Below are 19,519 nucleotides of genomic sequence, written 5' to 3'. Positions count from 1 at the left end.
GGTGTGCCTCCCCCGCCCCTAAGGACCCGATGCCCCCCACCTTCGCTTCCCAGTGAACCAGGCCAGAACTCACTGGTCTTGTCTCTGCCTATGGTCCTCTCTCCTTGGCACTCCATTGCCCAGGGCTTGGGTCTCTTCTTGATGCAGAGAGGATCCTAGGCTCAAGTTTGACCAGTGTCTTATTTTCAGGGGTCCCTCAGAGAGATCCCGGGGTGCTGGAGAAAGGACGCTGTCTTCCATGCTCCTGTGGTAGATAAGGTGGCTGGTGCTCAGGTTGTCTGCTGTAGGTGGACATCTCCTGGATGTCTGGGCAGTAAGTAGGGATGAAGGAACCACCGGAATAAACAGGCGTACACCATGCCCCAAGCCAGAGCCAGCAGCTAGGAGCTACCTTTCACTACAGAACCAGAGTGCAAAGTCACCAAAGATTGCCGATTCCACTCTGGTCAAGTCAGCCCTCCTTACTCCAGGGGGCGCTCTGTTCAAACACCTGCCGTCAGCCTCTAGGCACTCTGTGAAAAAGGTCCCCTAGAAATCGGAACCCAGCAGGAGTCCAATGACAGTTTGAGAGGCCTGAGCCCTGCCTCTGAGGCCACACACGTGCTGAGCTGAACAATCCTGGGACCGCAGGCTGATTTGGCACCCTCAGACCCCTCTGGCCATTGCCAGGTAAGTACTCCAGCCAAGGCATCTGTGTAGAGCAAGCCTGCCACCTGGTGGAGAGGCCATTCAACTACAAGCCGGGGCTTCTCAGGGTGGTTCTGTCCCGTGTTTGGGGTTCAGCAGCACAGGCATCCACCCACACCCAAAAGGCAGTACTACCACATTAAGGAAACATAGAGTCCTACCCTGGGCCTTCTGAATGTGTTTGTAAGTACAGACAAGCAGAAGGTGTGGATAAGAGGGGTTCAAAGGGCTGAGGCAGGGGACCATAGAAGTGACCTGTTTGGAGCAGGTACTCGGTGCCTCTTGGCTGCTCTTACGTTAATTCCTGGATGTGAACAAGGAAGCAAGAGCTAGAGGCTGGAGTGGACTCCTGCTCTCTACTGCCCGTCAGCAGGACAGTCGGCTCCCTCCTTGGACACAGAGCCTCTCTGCAGAAGCAAGGGCAGATAAGCAAGCAAGAGGCCATCCCAAGCCCACGGGCTACAGCCCAGGCAGGCCAAGGAGAGCTGGGAGGCATTAGAATGGTCTTGTCCAATGGCGGCTCTCCCATATATCCTGGGTACTTGTGCCTTCCTGTTCCTCTTACACACACACAAACACACACACACACACACACACACACACACACACACACACACACATCTGAAATTATAGTTTATAACTGATTTGACATAAAGATTAATATATATATATATATATATATATATTAGAATATTTTTCTCAACCTAAAAGTTTCTCTTCTTCTGGCCTTAGAAGAAGTTAAAACAATATTATATGTTTACTGTGCCTGGCAGAGAAATCAGCCCTCAATCTTACCCCAGATAAGGAAACTGAAACTTGAAAGAGAAAGAGTCTTACTCAATACAGAAGCCACAGCTGGAGACTACTGGCAGGCTGAGGCCACAGCTGGACATTCCGTGACACTTAACCCTTTCCAGGAGGCAGAAAAACCCTCACCTCCTATCCACATAGGTCAAAAGAGCCCCATCCTTTCACAGAGACCCTTGGATTGAATTATATGGAAACAATGGCTGGGATTTCCCCACTCTTAGACCAGTAGCTGCTCCTCACCCAGCCCTTACCCTGAAGCCAAGCTGCTGCTACCTCCAAAGCTGACATCACCACCACCACCACCACCACCACCACCACCACACCACCACATCACCACCACCACCACCACCACACCACACCACACCACACCACATCACCACCACCACCACCACACCACCACCACAACCACACCATCACTACCACCACCACCACCACCACACCACACCACACCACACCACATCACCATCACCACCACCACCACCACACCACCACCACAACCACCACACCACATCACCACCACCATCACCACTACCCCACTACCACCATCACCACCACACCATCACTACCACCACCACCACCTCCACCACACCACCACCACCACCACCACCACCACACCACCACCACAACCACCACACCACATCACCACCACCATCACCACTACCCCACTACCACCATCACCACCACACCATCACTACCACCACCACCACCTCCACCACACCACCACCACAACCACCACCACCACACCACCACCACAACCACCACCACCACCACCACCACACCACCACCACCACACCACCACCACCACCACCTCCACCACCACCTCCACCACCACCACCACACCACCACCACCACCACCACCACCACCACCACCACCACCACCACAGCTTTTTGGTCTGCTGTTCTGCGAAATGGAGGTTGTAACAAGGCAAAGAGGCAGGGGTGCAGAGAACTCTGGGGTGGGCACAGACTTTTTTCACTGCAGGCCGCAGCATGTCAGTGAGCATGACAATCCAAAGGTGACAGAGCATGTACCTGAGCACAGCTTAGAAAATCACAAGTTAGGGGGCTGGAGAGATGGTCCTGCAGTGAAGAATGCTTCTCTCTCTTGTAGAGAACCAGAATTCAGTCCTGGGCACACATATTAGGTGGCTCCAGATCCAAGGGATCTCATGCCCTCTTTGCACGTGCACACACACACACAAATAAACACAAATCTTTTTTTTTTTAAATGAGTCAGAGGGTCCCCACAAATGAAGAATGATAGTGGTGACCTCTGAGGTCAAACCTAAGGGCTGGCATGCTTTCCCCGGTGTGTCAAAAGATCCGGGCATCTGAAGGCCTCCCCCGCCAGTGTGTCTTTGCAGAGTCTCTTGTCCACACAGCCTTCCACCCCAACCCCAGTGCCTTTGTCCACTGTGGTGCCCCTTGGACACCTCTGCCCCAGCCACACGTGTAGCCCAGCCCCGCTGCTCTCGTTAGGAATTCCTGGTGTTCTCCCATCTGGAACCTGGAATTTACCCTACTTCTAGTGAAACGGCAGGGAGACACTTGAGGAGAAGGCCAGTGATCACTTTCTGGGGAGCCTCAAAGAGGAGATTCTTGTCTGCTTCTGTGGCTAGCGAAACCCTGAGAATGCAATATTTTTAGAAAACCTCAAACTCTAGTCCTAGCACAGGACACTGGGGCAATATAGAAAAACGGATGTCTGCAAAGTGCTAGGTGTCAGGCCCTTGAGCTGTGTGGGAATCCTTTCCAGACAGTGTCTCCCCACTGCCTCAGCTCGGGTACCCTGAGCCTAAAAGATCTCCAAAAAAAAAAAAAAAATCGAACCCAGGAACGGTATCCTCCTTGTCTTCCCTCTCTGTACCTGACACCAAAGCCAACATTCCTGGCTCCTAGATGCCCTGAGTGCTCCCAGCCTGAGGCAGACACATAAGCAGCGAGGGACTTCCTCCCGTAGTCCTATAAGCCATCATAGTGCTCCTGAGTGGAAGAAATTGTCGTGGGGTCGCCTTTGTTCCCGGGCACTAGTATAACTCATCGTTACCAGGAATAAAAATGTCTTTGGTATCTCTATTTCCTTCCACGGTGCTCAGAACTCTGCCTACACAAGCTCTTGTTTATTCAGAGAGAGCCTCCCTTCACTGCTGAATATGGTGTAAATTGAATTGCATTATAAACGCACTAGGGGAACCCTATCAGGAATCCTTTTATAAAGGGAATAATTGTCCCCTAATTTATCATTAGTGTGAGCTTGGGTTTTTATCTAACAACTTTGTTTGATGTGAGCAAAGCCTGCATGTACACACACATACATGTGAGCACACACTCCTGGGGAGCAGAAGCCGCAACACCCGATAGAGTGCAGGGTGTGAATTAGTTTGGGTAAGAACTTTCTGAGAGTGATACTGGCAAGCTGAGGCACCACTGATGAGATGAAGATGGTGTGCAGTCAAGACGAAAAGGGAAACGGAGACCCAAGAAGGAGTGATGGTTTTTCTATTGCTGTTCATCTCTAGAGACATGGTGTCCAGGTTTTCACAGGACTGCCAGGCATTCCAGATCACACCAGGAGCTGGTGAGAGCTGGAAACTGAGCTGATGGTGGGTGAGTGGCAGGATTTGGGGAGTGGTTGTGGGGACTGGTGGGCTTCCCATCAGAGCCACAGTGCCTCTGTGCAGATAGAGGAAATGGATGCTGCAATCTCATGGGTGTTTGTGTGTGCATGTATGTGTGCATCTGTCTGTCTGTGCATGTGTGTGTACATGTGTGTGCCTGCTCTTGTGTGTGTGCACGTTTGTGTGAACACAGAAACTGCAGCCTTCCCTAAGCTCCTCCTCCAGGTCTTCCTCTCACGGTGTAATCTCACTATCCCCTCAGACACACAGGAATAGCTGAAACTGGCCCCGGTGAGGACAGGGTGTCCGAAGCCTCATCCCAAGCACCACAACTTTGCAAGCAAGTCAGAGATCCAAGGTTTAAAATACACTTTCTAGAGCTTTCTGTTCTCTAACCCCTGAGGAACCTGGACCCCAATCCTAAGAAAACTTGGGTTTTTTATTTAAGCTTGCTGTTCTGTTTACACTGGCCTTCTAATTGACAACCCTCCCTGCACAACTCATGGGTCCTCAGAGAAGCACTTCCAGGCATAAATGGCAGACCTCCATTCTTCCAGGGAGGTAACTGATGCTCAGAGGCTGTGGCACTTCCCAAGCCACACCAGGACCTCCAAACCGAAGCCACTCTCTTCTCTTTCCTATGGCCAGGCTTTCAGGGACATCAGACAGAGCCTCACTACGTTCCCCATCTACAACAATAACCCATCATTTCAGAACCTGGACCCCATCCTGTAGCTTCACCAGAGGCGCTGTCTAGAACGAGCGTGTTTGAATCCCGGTTTAGAAAAGAGGGATGGGGCTGATTGTGGCAGAGGCCTGGGCTCTCTGTCTCTCTCAAGGGAGAAAGTTTAGGCCCCTCTCCCTTCATACCCAAAGGAGACAAAGGAGAATGACAATGACAATGAGTGAGTAATAGAAAGCGACCTCTGTGGCAACTAAAGGCTAAGTTGGTGGACGTGACTGAGTCCAGACTCAGGGCACTCCCAATGCTGTGACAGAAACAGCCTGGCAGACCTCTGCATCATGATAGTGATGGCCAAGGATACCCCTGCTGTGGTCAATATCACAGATACATAGAAGGCAACTTAGGTTCTGAAATCCATTTGACCTTATCAAAATGAAGCCAATAAGAGCTTCACTGGGCGTGTTCAGTACACTCTCCAGATCACTAACCAGAGAGTCTGTCTGCCTTCCTTGGAGCAGACGCCAGGCAGGAAGGGCTTGACGCCAGGCAATAACCAAGACCTCTCTCCACATAGAATGGAGCACCCAGGCTGCTGAGAAGGAGTTAGGGGCTACATAGCAGCAGCACCCCCTCCTTACAAAGCCTGCCTCACCCTGGGGTCCAGCTGACCCTCAGAGTTCTCACAACAGGGGACCAGATTCTCTTTTACACATCTCACTGGACCACTTCCACTGTTTCTGGGTTCAGAAGTTGCAGGAGAAGGAAAGATGGCCTCATTCATTTTCTGAAGGTTAGGGAGTCTAGAACTTTCTTTACCAACTAGTGAATTAGACATCATGACCTATGAGGATTGACCTGGAGAACCCAGTGTTCAGGATAAAAAGCTTGTTCTATAGGAACCTAGGAACCTGCCAGTGTGGGTGGTCCCTTCTTGCTTCCATGATGATTGTAGGGAGCCTGTGAAAATGAGAGACAGTCACTGTGACACAATTATGAGAACTAAGAGATGATGCCAATGTTGGAATGACAAGAATATTCAAGAGAACCATGCTGTGGCAAACAGCCACGTCACTATTAGCTGTGGACCAGACACAGAAAAGAGAGTGGACTTACCTTTTAAAGTACCTCTCCTATACTTCTTCAATGTACCCATAGGTAAGAAAGGGGCTTTATGAATAGTAGCACCGGGTTACTCACAACCCACTGCCAATCTTATCTGAGCCGGTAATCTGCATGCATTTAAAAGCCATCTGTCTTGGAAAGAAAGGCGGAGAATTGTGGAAATAACGTTGCAAAGTATCCTTATAAACTAAACAGCGGTTTTTCATGCTGGCTGAGCCCCCTTGCCTTCTTCCTGGCGCCATTCTGGAAGCTTCAGAAAAGAGGGGGCATGACATTGAATCTGGAGCTTGAAGACATGGCTTCCCACATCATTCCCATGTGGACTGGCGTATGTGGCATACACGTGTGTATGCACAGGGGTGGGGGAGCTGCCCAGTGTTCACACATGTGGGGGCCATAAGCTGATTTGGATATCACCTTCCTCTGCCATTCTCCCCCTTATTTCTTGAGACAAGGTCTCCTACTAAACCGGGGGTCACTATGCTGCCTGATCTGCAGCAAGCCCCTGGAATCGCCCTGTCTTTGCCTCCTCAACACTGGGATTATAGGCACCCCCCATCACATATGACTCTTAGGTGGGTGCCGGGGATCTGAACTCAGGTCCTCGTGCACACGCAGCAAGCTCTTGACCCCTGGAGTCATCTCAGCCCTGATCCGCATCACTCTTGTAGTGATGTTCTTGTGGAGTTACCCCACCAAATGAATTAGCAGATACTGAACTGTTCCTAGGAGAAATAAAGAGTTAGTTAGGTTCCAGGAGGCTCTGGTCACAGCGTTTCCACTAACTGATCAATACCCAACCATGTTTTATTGTGTTTCTGCTTAAAGACGCCTTATTTTATACACACCATTAACATTGAGCTCCAAGCCAACAACACTATCATTCACGACCAAACCAAACTTCTCTAACCCACATATTTTCTCCACAAGGTAGAAATGTTCTTTATCACTGTGCTTAGGCTCATTTTAAATGACAAAATCACCAAGCAAAAACACACACAGCAAGCTGGCATCGAATAGATCACAAAAATTACAGGCTGCTCTCTGTTTTTCAGTATGAGAGAGGAAGGAAGGAGGCAGAGGGTCACCTTGCTCAAGTGTACCAATTCAAATGTTGTGCTACTCTGTATGTGTCTGCAAGAGACTACAAATGTAAGATGCATGATTTGGAGGTCAGAAAGTTAGGCAACTGGCTAATATAGAATTCAGGAACAACAATTAACAGTACTTGAAGACTTTGGAGTACATGGAGTACTATGCAGCCACAAAAAGGAATGAAGTTTGGATACACGTGGCAGCCTGGAACAGCCTCCAAGGCACTGTGCTGTTTCACTCAGTGGAAGCTGACACTGTGATGTCACTAGTACGACATTCTTGAAAATACAAAGTAAGGAGACAACAAAGGCATAGTAGTACAGGGAGTCCTGAGAGGTGACAAAATTGTGCCATGTCCTTCTTGTAGTGGTGACAACCAAGGACATGCATGTATTACAATGCACGAAGCTGCACCTCAAGAGAAGAGAGTTTATTTTATTTCATGCGGTTTAATAAATGAATGCACACTGTATGCTTATCATAAAAATAAGCAGCCAATGGTACAACACTCCTACCTCGGATTGGGTCTGCTGCATGGAATGGGGTCCACGGGGGCAGTAACTCTGGACACTTGAGCCCTTTGTACCTCCCTAGCAGCCTTGTCACAAGAAGGACAGTCGCCAGCTGTGTTTTGAGCCATGGCCTCATATCATATGCAAGTGGCCGAGAAAGCTTCACTACTCTCGAATATGGGTGACCAGCCCAGTCCCAGGCGTCTCCATCACTCTCAATTCATTTATTCTTCTGTGATAGGACCCCACTCCTGCAGGGGCCCAGGGCATTGGTTTTATATCCACACGCAGAGATCCCCACTTAGAAGTTAGTGTTGCCCCTAGCAACCAGCTCTCTCCATGCTGCTTTGAATGCAGGCTGCCGGAGGAAGACTGCTCCTCAGAACTGATTGCCCAAAGACCTCCTATCACAATGTGAACAAAACATTTTTAAACAGAAAATTTAACAAGACTTTAAAACAAAGATCCAAAGTATTTTTATCACATCCTGACGACGTGTTTGCTGAGTGACTGGAGGGGCTTTCTCTGTACTTTGCAAAAGAAGAAAGACAAAGAAAAAAAACAGATCATGAAGCCCTACCTGTTCTGAGACCTGAGAGGTGGAATGGAGATGACATGATACCCCTGGAAAGCCCACACGTACAGCTTGAAGCCCATAGTAGGTGCTGTTAAAGTGCCTGTGGAAATCAAGACAAATACCCAAATGAAAGAGCTGTTTCTGATAATCATTTATCCACACCATCGGTGTAGGAGGGTCTACACCAAGTACCACACCCAACACAGAAGGGAGTAGTAAGATGTGGCCCATGCCTTCAAGTCCAGTAGACAGAAGAATACAGAAATAATTGAATTAAACTGGTACATTTGAGCAGCTAAATTATACCTGTTGTTGTTTCTGAACTCTGCACCTCCTTTTCAGGGCACCATTTCCAATTCTCAAGCATCACTGCACTGGCAGCCGGGAAAATGTGTGCTAACATGAAATGTGAGGAGTATTCTGTGGGAGGGTGGATAAATGCAAGGGTATTTGTCAACACCTGTTGGGTGCCAATGACAAGTCCCAACTCATAGGAACATAAACAAAAAGGCAAATGCGTTGGCTTACATAATTGGGAAGAACTCGAGACCCAAATGGACAACAAAAGAACCTGTCCCTTCGGGGAAACACCAAATGGCAGACAACGCCAGTGCAGCAGGAGGACCCGGGGACCCAGGATTAGGAGGCCGCTGCGGCTTCCACGGAGGATTCGGCAGCGGTCTCAGGGGCCACGGTCGTGGTCCAGGCTGTGGCTGTGGTCGAGGCTGCCGCTCGTGGAGGTAAAGCTGAAGACAAAGATTAGATCCCCTTCACCAAGCTGGGCCACCTGGTTAAGGACATGAAGATCAAGTCCCTGGAAAAGATCTACCTGTTTCCCTTCCCATTAAGGAATCCGAGATCATTGACTTTTTCCTGGGCGCATCCCTAAAGGATGAGGTTCTAAAGATCATGCCAGTGCAGAAGCAGACTCGGGCTGGCCAGCGGACCAGGTTCAAGGCTTTGGTCACTATTGGGGACTACAATGATCATGTTGGTGTTGGTGTTAAGTGCTCCAAGGAAGTAGCCACTGCCATATGAGGGGCTGTCATCTTGGCCAACCTGTCCATTGTCCCTGTGTGGAGAGGCTACTGGGGGAACAAGATTGGCAAGCCCCACACTGTTCCGTGCACGGTGACAGACCGCTGTGGCTGTGTTGGTGCATCTCATCTCTGCCCCCAGAGGCACTGGCATCGTCTCTGCTCCTGTGCCCAAGAAGCTACTGATGATGGCCGGTGTGATGACTGCTACACATCAGCCAGGGGCTGCACTGCCACCCTGGACAATTTTGCCAAGGCCACCTTTGATGCCATCTCCAAGACCTACCTGACCTCCTGACCGCCAACCTCTGGAAAGAGACTGTGTTCACCAAATCTCCTTATGAGGAATTCACTGACCATCTTGTGAAAACTCACACCAGAGTGTCTGTCAGAGGACCCAGGCTCCAGCTGTGGCCACCACATAAGGGTTTTGATACAAGAAAAATAAAGTGAACTAAATCCATTAAAAAAAAAAAAAAAAAGAAGAAGAACCCACCCCTCCACGGCATCTTGTCTTCATTGTTTTCATGAACAAAGTCTTAAATCTGGTGCCAAATCTGGTGGCCACATTCAGTCCTTCCTAGTTATAGGACTCAGCTACCCATGCCAATATAGAAAAAAAAATCAGTTCTCTAATGGGAAACAGAAAATGGGTTTGACCTTTCCAGGAGCCCCATCCAATTGAATAGATGTTCAGCACGGAGGACAGAGAAGAAAGCAATATTGGACTGCAGCCACTAGAACCCTGCACACACTTTGGTCCCACAAGTCTCTGAATAAGGACAGCTTGGACCCCAAGCAAAGCTCAACTCTGGGCATCATCAAACTGTAGAACTGAATAGCACTATAGCACTGAGGTCCAACAGAGGCAGATATGTCCACGGTAGAACAGATTGAGGCTGCTGAGATGTTACCAGGACAGAGAAAAAAAGCTCAGGACACAGAAATGGACCTGGCTTGAATCTTAGCTCAGCCTCTTCGTATTGGTGAGCTTTTCCGAGTTGACAACTCCTCATCCATTAAGTAGAAATAATGATACTTGCCTCCTAAGTGGTAGGGAACTCTAAAGAGCTAAACTCAGACACGATTGTGGTGTTTAATTCCATATCCTTTTTTATCTTCGGTATCCTCTCTTCTAATTCTCAAGCCCTGGGTTATCCATCCACCCATCATCCACCCCATATTTCTTCAGCAACTGCTCTAGGAAATGTGCCACATGTTGAAAATACTGATATTAATAAGACAGACCTCTTGGCCCTCTCAGGAGTATCCAGCCTTTTGACATTGCAATATGACAGTTTCTCTACAGAGGTGGTGGACCATATTCACAGCTATTCTAGGACCTGCCTGCCTAGCTACTGAGAAATCAAGTAAGAGTAATAAAACAATTCTGAAACATAATGTATGTGGAAGTATATAGAAGTACAATGAATCCCCTAAAACTGTAAGATTGCTGGGGGGGGGGCATTGTTTTTATACCCAGTATAATAGTCCCCCTTATCCAATGTTTTGCTTTTCATGGTCTCATAGTTACCCATAGTCAACTGCAACTATTAAATGGAAAATTCTCGAAATAAATGTTTTAAGTTGTGCACTGTTCTATGTAGCATGATGAAATCTGAAGCAATCATGATCCAGACCATTAGGATGTGAATCACTTATTGCTAGTTCACATACCCAACCTGTGTATGCTATCATCCCCACAACTACTCAGCAGCCCTTCGGTTATCAGCTGTACTTGTCATGCATTAAACAAGAGGAACTGTGATCCCTGAGATCTACAGTATGAACTAACCTCCCTTCAGGGAAAATGAGGACAGAAAAAGAGGTTGTACTAGTTTGGCTAATATACCTCAAACTATTGTGAGCACTGTGTGTGACAAATGCTTGGTGAGCACGAAAAAGACTATGTTTGGCTTTGTGGACAGAGCAGAAGCATAATGCATATTTGATTTTTGTCTCTATCTGTTGTTTAGAACACCAATGGGGACTTGAAGTATATCTTCTACTGATAAGGAAGGACCACTGCTTCTTGCTAAATTCTCATAGCAACTGCACAAGGTGTGTTATCATTCTCTTATTAAAAACTGACATGATGTATCAGCAACATGGCCCAAATGCCTGTAGTTGGTGAGAGATAGGAATAAATTCTACTGCCCATGTTGTTAGAGTCTCTGGAACCCTGAAGAGTTTATTGATGGGGGATGAATGGGAGGTTTCTCTGGATGTTATTTTCAAGTGTTCACAGTGACCAATAAAGAAGTTGCAGTCACAGGTTGAGAGCACAGAAAAAGTAGGGAAGGTACTGTACTAATTAGTGTTTCTAATTTGCTGTGACAAAAGACAAGAGCAGCTTAAGGGAGCAAGGGTTCATTTTAGCTCTCAGTTTAAGAAGGGATACAGTCTATCCTGATGGGAAGCAAGAGCATGAGGCAGCAGGTCATACATCACCACTTGGGAAGAACAGAGAAATGCATGCTGATGTGGAACGTGTTTCTCCTTTTTATTAAGTCCAGAACTCTGACCCATGGGATGGTATCCCCTGGACTCAGGGTGGGTTTTCCCTCCTCAGTTAAACCTCTCCAGAAACAGCCTCACAGACACATCCAGAGGTGTATCTCCCAGGTGACTCCAAGTCCCATCCAGTTGACAATGAAGATTAACAATCACAGGAATGAAGCAAATGATGCAGACAGCAGAAGCAGGGACATGGCAAAGGATCAGGACATGAGTCCAGGCTGTTTGTCACCCAGGCAGAACTGTCCAGAACACTGTGAAGTGCTGAGTCTCACCACAGTGCTTGGAATTCTTGTGTCCAGTCTTGTCAGAGGTTCTGCAGAATGCAGCACATTTGCAGAAACACCTAGAACTCTGGCGTAATACCCAAGATACATACTGAATCTTGAGTCTGGTGTGTCTTGTGTTTTTGTCTTCTCTTCTTTGAAGCTTTAGGACAGACGGTCTTTAGTTCCACTTTCTCAGTCTCCACACTGCATTTACTTGAGGCAAATACCATCTATGACTTGTCTGGACATGAAGCCAAGTCTTGAGATGTCATTTCTGCTGCCCACTGGTCATGGGACCTGTCTAGTCATGGCTTAGACTTCCTTTTTCTTTCCATCATCCCATCATGGAAAAACTAGCCAACCTTCAAGTCTCTTCATTTAGAGGAGTGATGTGAATCTTTGCCTCTCTGCGGTGTTGGATCATCAAGGAAGGGATGTGAGGTACATCACAAAGCTCCTAGGAAGCTGCCTGCTCCACCCAGAGGCATAATGGTATCTGCTGATTGTGCCACAGAGGTACCTTCATGTCCCAGAATCAGAGTGAGCTTCTGCCATGGAAGAGACATCCTTCATGTGGCCTCAGGGTGAGGGTTGGAGTATTGGAATAAAACCCCACTTTGTAACCAATGATGTATCTGAATTGGAATCTCATCTCTGCCACTTCTTATACCTCTGATCTGGGACAGCCCTGGACCTCGGTTTTCTCATCCACCAATACTGGTGACCATGGTAACAGTATCTCTTATGCTGAAGGATGAGTTTGACTCACAGATTTCCTCTATGCAAATATATTTTGCCAACTATAATGGTGAGTAAATGCTTTGTCACTGTTGTTGATAAGCTGGGAGGTGGGTGGCAAGTGTCCTAGCAACCCCATGGGACATTTCCAGAAATGTTCTGAGACAGAGCAGAAAGGCTTTGTGAAAGTCAAGTCATAAACAGTCCCACAAGCAAAGACAGCAGAAAATATTGGCCTTTGGGATTAAGGGTTCCCCCCGCCCCTGCAGAAAAACTGTAAAAGAGTTGTAGAAAGATGAGTAGGGGGAACAAATGGGACATTTTCCCAGCTGGGCAGAAGGGACGCTGATTGAGTACAATCAATGCCACCAGCCTGCTAACGAGACCCAATCAGGCGGGGCGATTAGAGATATTCTTCAAGGAAAGAGACAGCTGCAGGAAACTTTCCAGATTTCTAGAGGGGAGAAAACTGGAGAGCTAGAGTGCTGAGGCGGAAAGATGATGGGAGGGAAATGGAATCAGCAAAGCTGGCGTTCCCACCCCACCCATCCATGAAGTCAAAAAGGGAGAAGGTGGGGGCCCTGCTGCCTTCTCCACTTTTTCAGATGTTATCCTGTTCATAGTCACTTGCTCTCATTTCCTTCCTCCTGCTGGACCAGGGTAGCAGGACTTCCCTGCATCTTGCCCGAGACAGACAGCACTTAAGCACCTCACAAGGGTTCCAGCTAACAACTGCCAAGCCCATCACGGGCTCCAAAGCTTCCTCATACACTAGATCCTTTGGCCTCACAGAACCCCGCGGAGGCAGGGATTTTCAATATCTTCCACGTTTGAAGGGTGAGTTTAATGTAGCTCACTTCAATACAAATTTACTGAGCATCAATTTTGCACTTAGCATTTATGGTAGTGTTGAATTATATAGTGTCTGCTCTCGGGGAGCTCCTCGTCTGGTGAGGAAGGCATAGTTCAGTTCAGTAGTGTGTGGTAGCCCTTCCTTTCAGTGGTATTGCAACCAATGCATGGAGGGGGAATCATTCATTTTAAAAAGTCATTTTGCAAAATATCAAAACGTCATTGATTCGTGCACGAATCAGTCAATAGATACTAAAGCCACTGAGTGCAAATTGGATGATGACTAGAGTATTTACGATCACAAAGTGCAGAAGTCAAACTATCTCCCCATAGATTACTAATTCATCACCCAGAGGAAAACAGTAAACTTATAAGAAAGTTTGGAAGACAATGCATAGCAAAGTAAAGGATGTCAAGGGTAGGGGGAACTGATTTCCACATGCTTCTCAATGTGACAGACTAAAGCGCATAACACAATCTGTGCAGTTCTGCAGCTGAAATTACCTGTGAGGAAACCCTGACACATAACCACACCAAGAGGCATACAACAACTGACATGGGAAGTCATCAATGTTGTCAAAGACTAAAGTTGAGAAACTATCCCATATGAAGAGACTGGAGTGATACCATGGCTAAAGGCAACACAGGCCACCACATCAAACCCTATATCAGGAAAAGAATTTTCTGCCCATCTTAGTTACCTCCTTATTATAGTTATAATCACCTTGACCAAAGCAACTTCAGGAGAACAGGCTTGCTCTGGCTCCAAGTTCAAAGCACAGTTCATCATGGTGGGGAAGTCAAGGCGGTAGAAGCAGCTGCTCACATTGTGTGCACAACCAAGAGCAGAGAGTGGTAAGTGCTTGCACAATGCTCAACTCATTTTCCCCACTTTAGATAGTCCAGGAGCTCCTGTCCAGGGAATGGATCTGTCCCCAGTGACCCACTCTCTCCAGTGAGACTCCACTTCCTAAAGGTTCCACACCATAGTGCCAACAGCTGGGGACCAAGAGTTCAAACACAAGAGACTATGGGGGCATTGCACATTTAAACCACAATACCATGGGACATTTAGAGGATAATCTGGCAAACTTTAAGTATAGACTACATAATAGTAGACTCATGCTTCGAGTGAATTAGATGAATGTGTTGCAGAATACAGCTACCTGTTCAACACCTGCACATGGGTGTATAAAAGCCTGCTTACACTCAACTCTTCATCCTGTAACTATCGGATTTCCCACGTTGACCAGCGTCACCACCACCTGCCTAATGCTCAGTCAAAATGCCTATAAGGCATGGTTGATACTTTTTCTGTTATCCTGAGAGCCTGCCACCAATTCCTTAATGACTTTATCTTCAAATTTTATTACACATGGATTCACTCCTTTACATCTCCACTGCCACCACTCTGGTCCAAGTCATATAGTCTCACAAAAGGACCACAACAATAATCTCTTCAATTTCTCCCACAAGATACCATTAACATCCGGGCTAAAGAAAATGCATATCAATACAGTAATTACTTGTCCTAAAACTCTCAAAAGCTCTCTTTAACCTTAGAATGAAATCCTGGAAGTGTCTACCTTTCCCAAAAGGAAGCTTCATGCCCTATATCCTCAAGACTAAATTCTGAAATCCAAATCCAGAGTAACCTCATACAAGTGGCTAAAATACAGCACAAAATGTATTCTCACATTTCAGGGTATCTCCTGATAAGATTAGGAGAGCAGATGGGAAGACACATGATGCTGAGAACGGAAATAAAGGTATATAGGCAGAACATAATTCATCTGAGGACTTTATGCCTCTAAATTTTGTAGTCTTCTTAGTACGCTGTGCAGAATCTATAGGAGTCCTACTAAGCTTGACTAGGGTCCTCCCACATTCTTAGAGGTCCTATTATGAGTTTCTCTAAGATGGCACTTCCAACTCGCCTATATATCCATCCCTGTCAACACTACTTTTAGATCTATAGCCTAGACTCAAGTCTCAACCCATCCCAAAGGCCAAAGAGACAAAATGAGTTGTGAGACAGTTATTACACATTTTTAAAGCTATAGTAATTTTCCAATATACACAAATAGGAGTCTGGGGAATATTTGCAGAAGCAGATATTCCAACAGTGGGACCAGGGTGGAAGGATTTAAAGGTGAATCAGGCTAAACTTATTGATGAGGTTCCACCAAGCAGGTAGTCTAGATTCAAGTTTAGCTTAATGGGCTAGAAAGGGTTTTAATTGTTGGTTTACTGGGTAGGTGATTATGTGAGTTGGTGAGTTGTTCAGTTAGTTCGTTGACTGGTTGAAATGTGGATCCAAATATGGCCTAGAGCAGTTGAAGGTAAGATGTCAAAATTGCCTTGGTATATTACAGGGGAAGATATCCAAATACATGAGGAAATTTATCATGTCCGATCTATTTACCTACCCCAGAAGGATATATAATACATAATTCTCTATACATATAATATATATTTCTAAAACTGTCAGAAATGAGTGTATGAGGGGAGTGATAGCTCTTCAAAGAGTTCATTGGTCACTCTTTACAGTAGACACTGATACTCCTGGACTGAGATCCCTAAGTGCAATGGGTGTCATGGGACCGTGGGTGGCACAGACCATGCGGTACCACTTAATTACCAAAGACCAGGTGGAAATGGTGACTGCAATAGGCAACAGAGTTTGACTTCAGAGATCCATGACATTACCTTAGAAAAGAAACAGACCTGTAGGACTAAACTGTTACATGATCCTATGGACAGACTTTTAAGACGAGGGAGGAGATCTCTTACTTTAATTGTACAGATAGTCATGGGCCCTTAATCATTTCATTTTTCGAGCCTTGAGAGCCAGTTTATAGACTCAGGACTCTGAATGAAAGAGAAGAACCAAGGTATCTTTAAGGAAAGATCCTTACAGTTGTCCAAAAATGCATTGTGCTGATCTTTCTCCCAGCATTCTCTGTAAGGATACACAGCCTTTTACCAAGGGAGGTGTGACTGAGGAAAGAGAAACAAATAATCATAGTGTTTAGGGGTTTGGGAGTATTGGTTCTGAACTGACACTCATTTTCAGTGAACCAAAAATGTCACTATAGTTAACTAGTCAAGGCAAGATCTTATGGAAGCCAGATAACTGATCAAATCTGAGCACCAGGCCATCTCTCTGTGGGTCCAGTCAACCCCTGAACTGGTCTTATAGTTATTTTCCCAGTTCTGGGATTTGCAATTGAAACAGACATACCCAGGAGCTGGCAGAATGCCTACAATGCTTCCCTGTCTTGTGGAGGGAAGAATATCATGGTGGGAAAGGTCAAGTGGAAGCTACTAGAACTGCATCTCCCTTTAGAAGCAGTAAATCAAGAGTCGTCAGCATTTCTGGAGGAAGTCCAAGACTAATGCTATAGGGGAGAGAGAGATGCCTCTCACCCATCGCAAGGGTCATGCCAACACCCTGTAACAAAACAGAGCAACAGGAAAGGCTAGCAATCCATGTAACCAAAATAGTACTGAACACGAGAGCCCTCGGAAGTAAAAATCTAAAGGCCTTGAGAAAATTGGGTATGTTTATATAAAATCTCACGAAACAAGCAATAGGCACTAGAGTTTGACAACTGAACAAAAGTACGGTAAGGACTAATGGTACTAACAGGGCACGAGGGACAGATCTTATTTCCTTTTCCTGCTGCTGTCATGAAATACTCTGATGGAAGGAACTTAAGAGCAAAAGAATGATTCTGGACGATAGCCGGTCGTGATAGGGCAGTCTAAGCAGCTGGACTTGAAGCTTACATCCCACCCATGATCTGGAAGCATAGAACAGTGTTCGCTGCTGCTCAGTTTCTGTCTTTCCTTTATCCAGTCCAGGATTCCAGGTAGGGAATAATTCCATCCACAGTAGGCAGGTCTTGCCATCTCAATTAACTCAGTCAAGACAATCCCTCAAAGGCATGCATGCTCAGAGGTGATTCTTAGACTCTGTCAAATCAACAACACCAACCATGGCCCTAGGTATAAAGCAAAGCCCTTCTGGAATGGGTTCTTATGACTTACTTCAAGTGAGATGAGTCAAAGAACTCCCTTATGGCCATGCTTCAGGGGAGAACTATGAGGGAGGGTCAGGGGCGACCCCTGAAGCCTGTACTTTCTCCTTCTGACATACTGCTTTGTAGGTTACCTTGTTCTAAGGCACAAAGGATGCAGGTGCTTCCCACCAGAGTTCTGTTTAACTTACCTATTCAATACACAGAGGGATCTTAGAGAATGGCAATGGGTCATCACAGGTATCTATGCTTGGTTTATGGAGTCAGTTAGATGGCAATTTCATGAAGAGCTGGGCCAAGCAAGGTTCATCAGAAGGCTGTGCTCTAAACCAAAGCCTAATAAATGGTGGTGTCCTCCCTCTAATCAAGATCCATGTACATGGGAATCAGGGAGTGAAAGTGGGAGTGTTTTCATTAGCCGTTACACTCTGAGCTGTGTCAAAATGTCTGTTTCTCAACCCTGTAACTTTAGCTCTGGTGGCCTAGAGGTCTTACATCTGAAGGGAACAATGCTTCTCAAGTGAAGAAAATACTGATTCCATTGCTAACAACTGCTATACAACCTCATATCTCTGAACCAACAGAAGGAGAATATGCAAATGTCATAGCCCAAATGATCAATCTTAATTACCAAGTGGAACCTGGGTTGTTGATATACAACAGAGATAAGAAAAAGTGCATCTGGAAGACAGGAGCCTAACAGGGCCTCTCTTAGCACATTCATGCCCTATGATTTAAGTCAATGGAAAACTACAACTTAATTCAGGAGGGTTGCTAAGGACACAAACCCTTCAGAAATGAAATCTTGAGTTGCCTTGCTAGTGAAGATACTCACTGAAGGCAAAGGAATATGGACTGGGTAGTGGGAGGAGGTAGGTGTAGATACCAGCTGTGCCCTTAGGACATTACAAAGATTATGATGGTTATAAGTATGTCTTTCTAATTGTATAATGGGTACAGGCAAATATTGAAACTGGTTATGAAAGAGAGAGAGAGAGATTACTTTGTTAGGTGGCTTAGTATTGTTCAAATATTGTAGATTATACCTATATAAACTAAGATGTTTACAATATAGTGATATAAACTTTTGGGACCACCAGCATATGCACAATTTGTTGGCCTAAAGATTATCATCTGTCATATGACTATATTCCAGAAATAAAGCTGCAACTAGGAGAACTGAAAAAGCTTCCACCAACAACAGTGATTATTTATAGTGTTTGAGTTGACAGTTATGTTCCTTTGTCAATTGACCTATCTTGGTCCTATGAAAACCTAGTTGATTGTGATAGGTGATGATGAACTACTCCAAGCTTAACTAGATGGTAGCCCTGATTACAGCTGATGAGGCCCATGTAGTCTCTGTACATGATTATGAACTCACCTTGGAATATAACTAAAAACCTGGTCAACAGATTTTTGATCCCATTAGTAGGAAAGGGATTTAAAATTTGCACTTACATGGTAAAGGCAGCAATGCACCCACACAGTCTTTTCCAAGAGCTACATTGTACACAGGACCTCGACACTCTACAGGTTGTTAAGGGGTCCAGTGTAACGATTGTATTGCTGTGCTGAAGTAGAAATTACCCTTAAAAATTGTTTTTCAAACATTCTGTAAAGTGTAAGAGATTTTTTTTTCCAGTTTATTACAAACTGATTCTTAGATTTTGTGTCATTCTTCACTTATAACTAAATACAAGGTTATGGATGAAATACTGATTTTCCCCATATTAAATATAGTTAAGAGCCTTTGATTCCCTTTAGTAAAATTATCTAAACTAGGTTGGGCTAATAACGATCTTGTTCACAAGTAATATTGTAAAATTCTATGACTTATTTTAATGACATGACACTCACTGTGAGGAAATCAATCTCAACCTCACAAGGAAAAGAAGCAAGTTTGAGATCAAGGGTTTGTTTTCAACGGTAATCCAAAATACAACATGCAGTATTT

General features: G+C 45.8%; 2 long non-coding RNA genes and 1 pseudogene across 4 annotated transcripts in view; 2 read left to right on the top strand and 1 right to left on the bottom strand.

The window, feature by feature from the left end:
• Positions 1–190, bottom strand: part of LOC128123177 (uncharacterized) — a 286,853-nt gene extending 286,663 nt beyond the window's left edge. Inside the window, exon 1 of one of the 3 annotated variants that reach the window (XR_008222589.1) lies at positions 74–190. This is a non-coding gene — a long non-coding RNA (uncharacterized LOC128123177). The remainder of the gene's footprint in view (positions 1–73) is intronic. The other 2 variants (XR_008222587.1, XR_008222590.1) reach the window with 2 other exon arrangements.
• Positions 191–557: 367 nt separating this feature from the next.
• LOC128123183 (uncharacterized) lies at positions 558–19,272 on the top strand. Its single transcript, XR_008222591.1, has 3 exons — positions 558–669; positions 11,120–11,204; positions 11,716–19,272. It is a non-coding gene; the product is annotated as an uncharacterized LOC128123183 (long non-coding RNA).
• Positions 8,113–9,568, top strand: LOC128123172 (40S ribosomal protein S2-like; annotated as a pseudogene).
• Positions 19,273–19,519: the final 247 nt, after the last annotated feature.

The sequence above is a fragment of the Peromyscus californicus genome, unplaced genomic scaffold, assembly GCF_007827085.1.
Source record: "Peromyscus californicus insignis strain IS unplaced genomic scaffold, ASM782708v3 Scaffold_11__1_contigs__length_118956290, whole genome shotgun sequence".
NCBI lineage: Eukaryota > Metazoa > Chordata > Mammalia > Rodentia > Cricetidae > Peromyscus > Peromyscus californicus.
The sequence above is the reverse complement of the archived record's forward strand: the minus strand, read 5'-3'. Positions and strand labels throughout refer to the sequence as shown.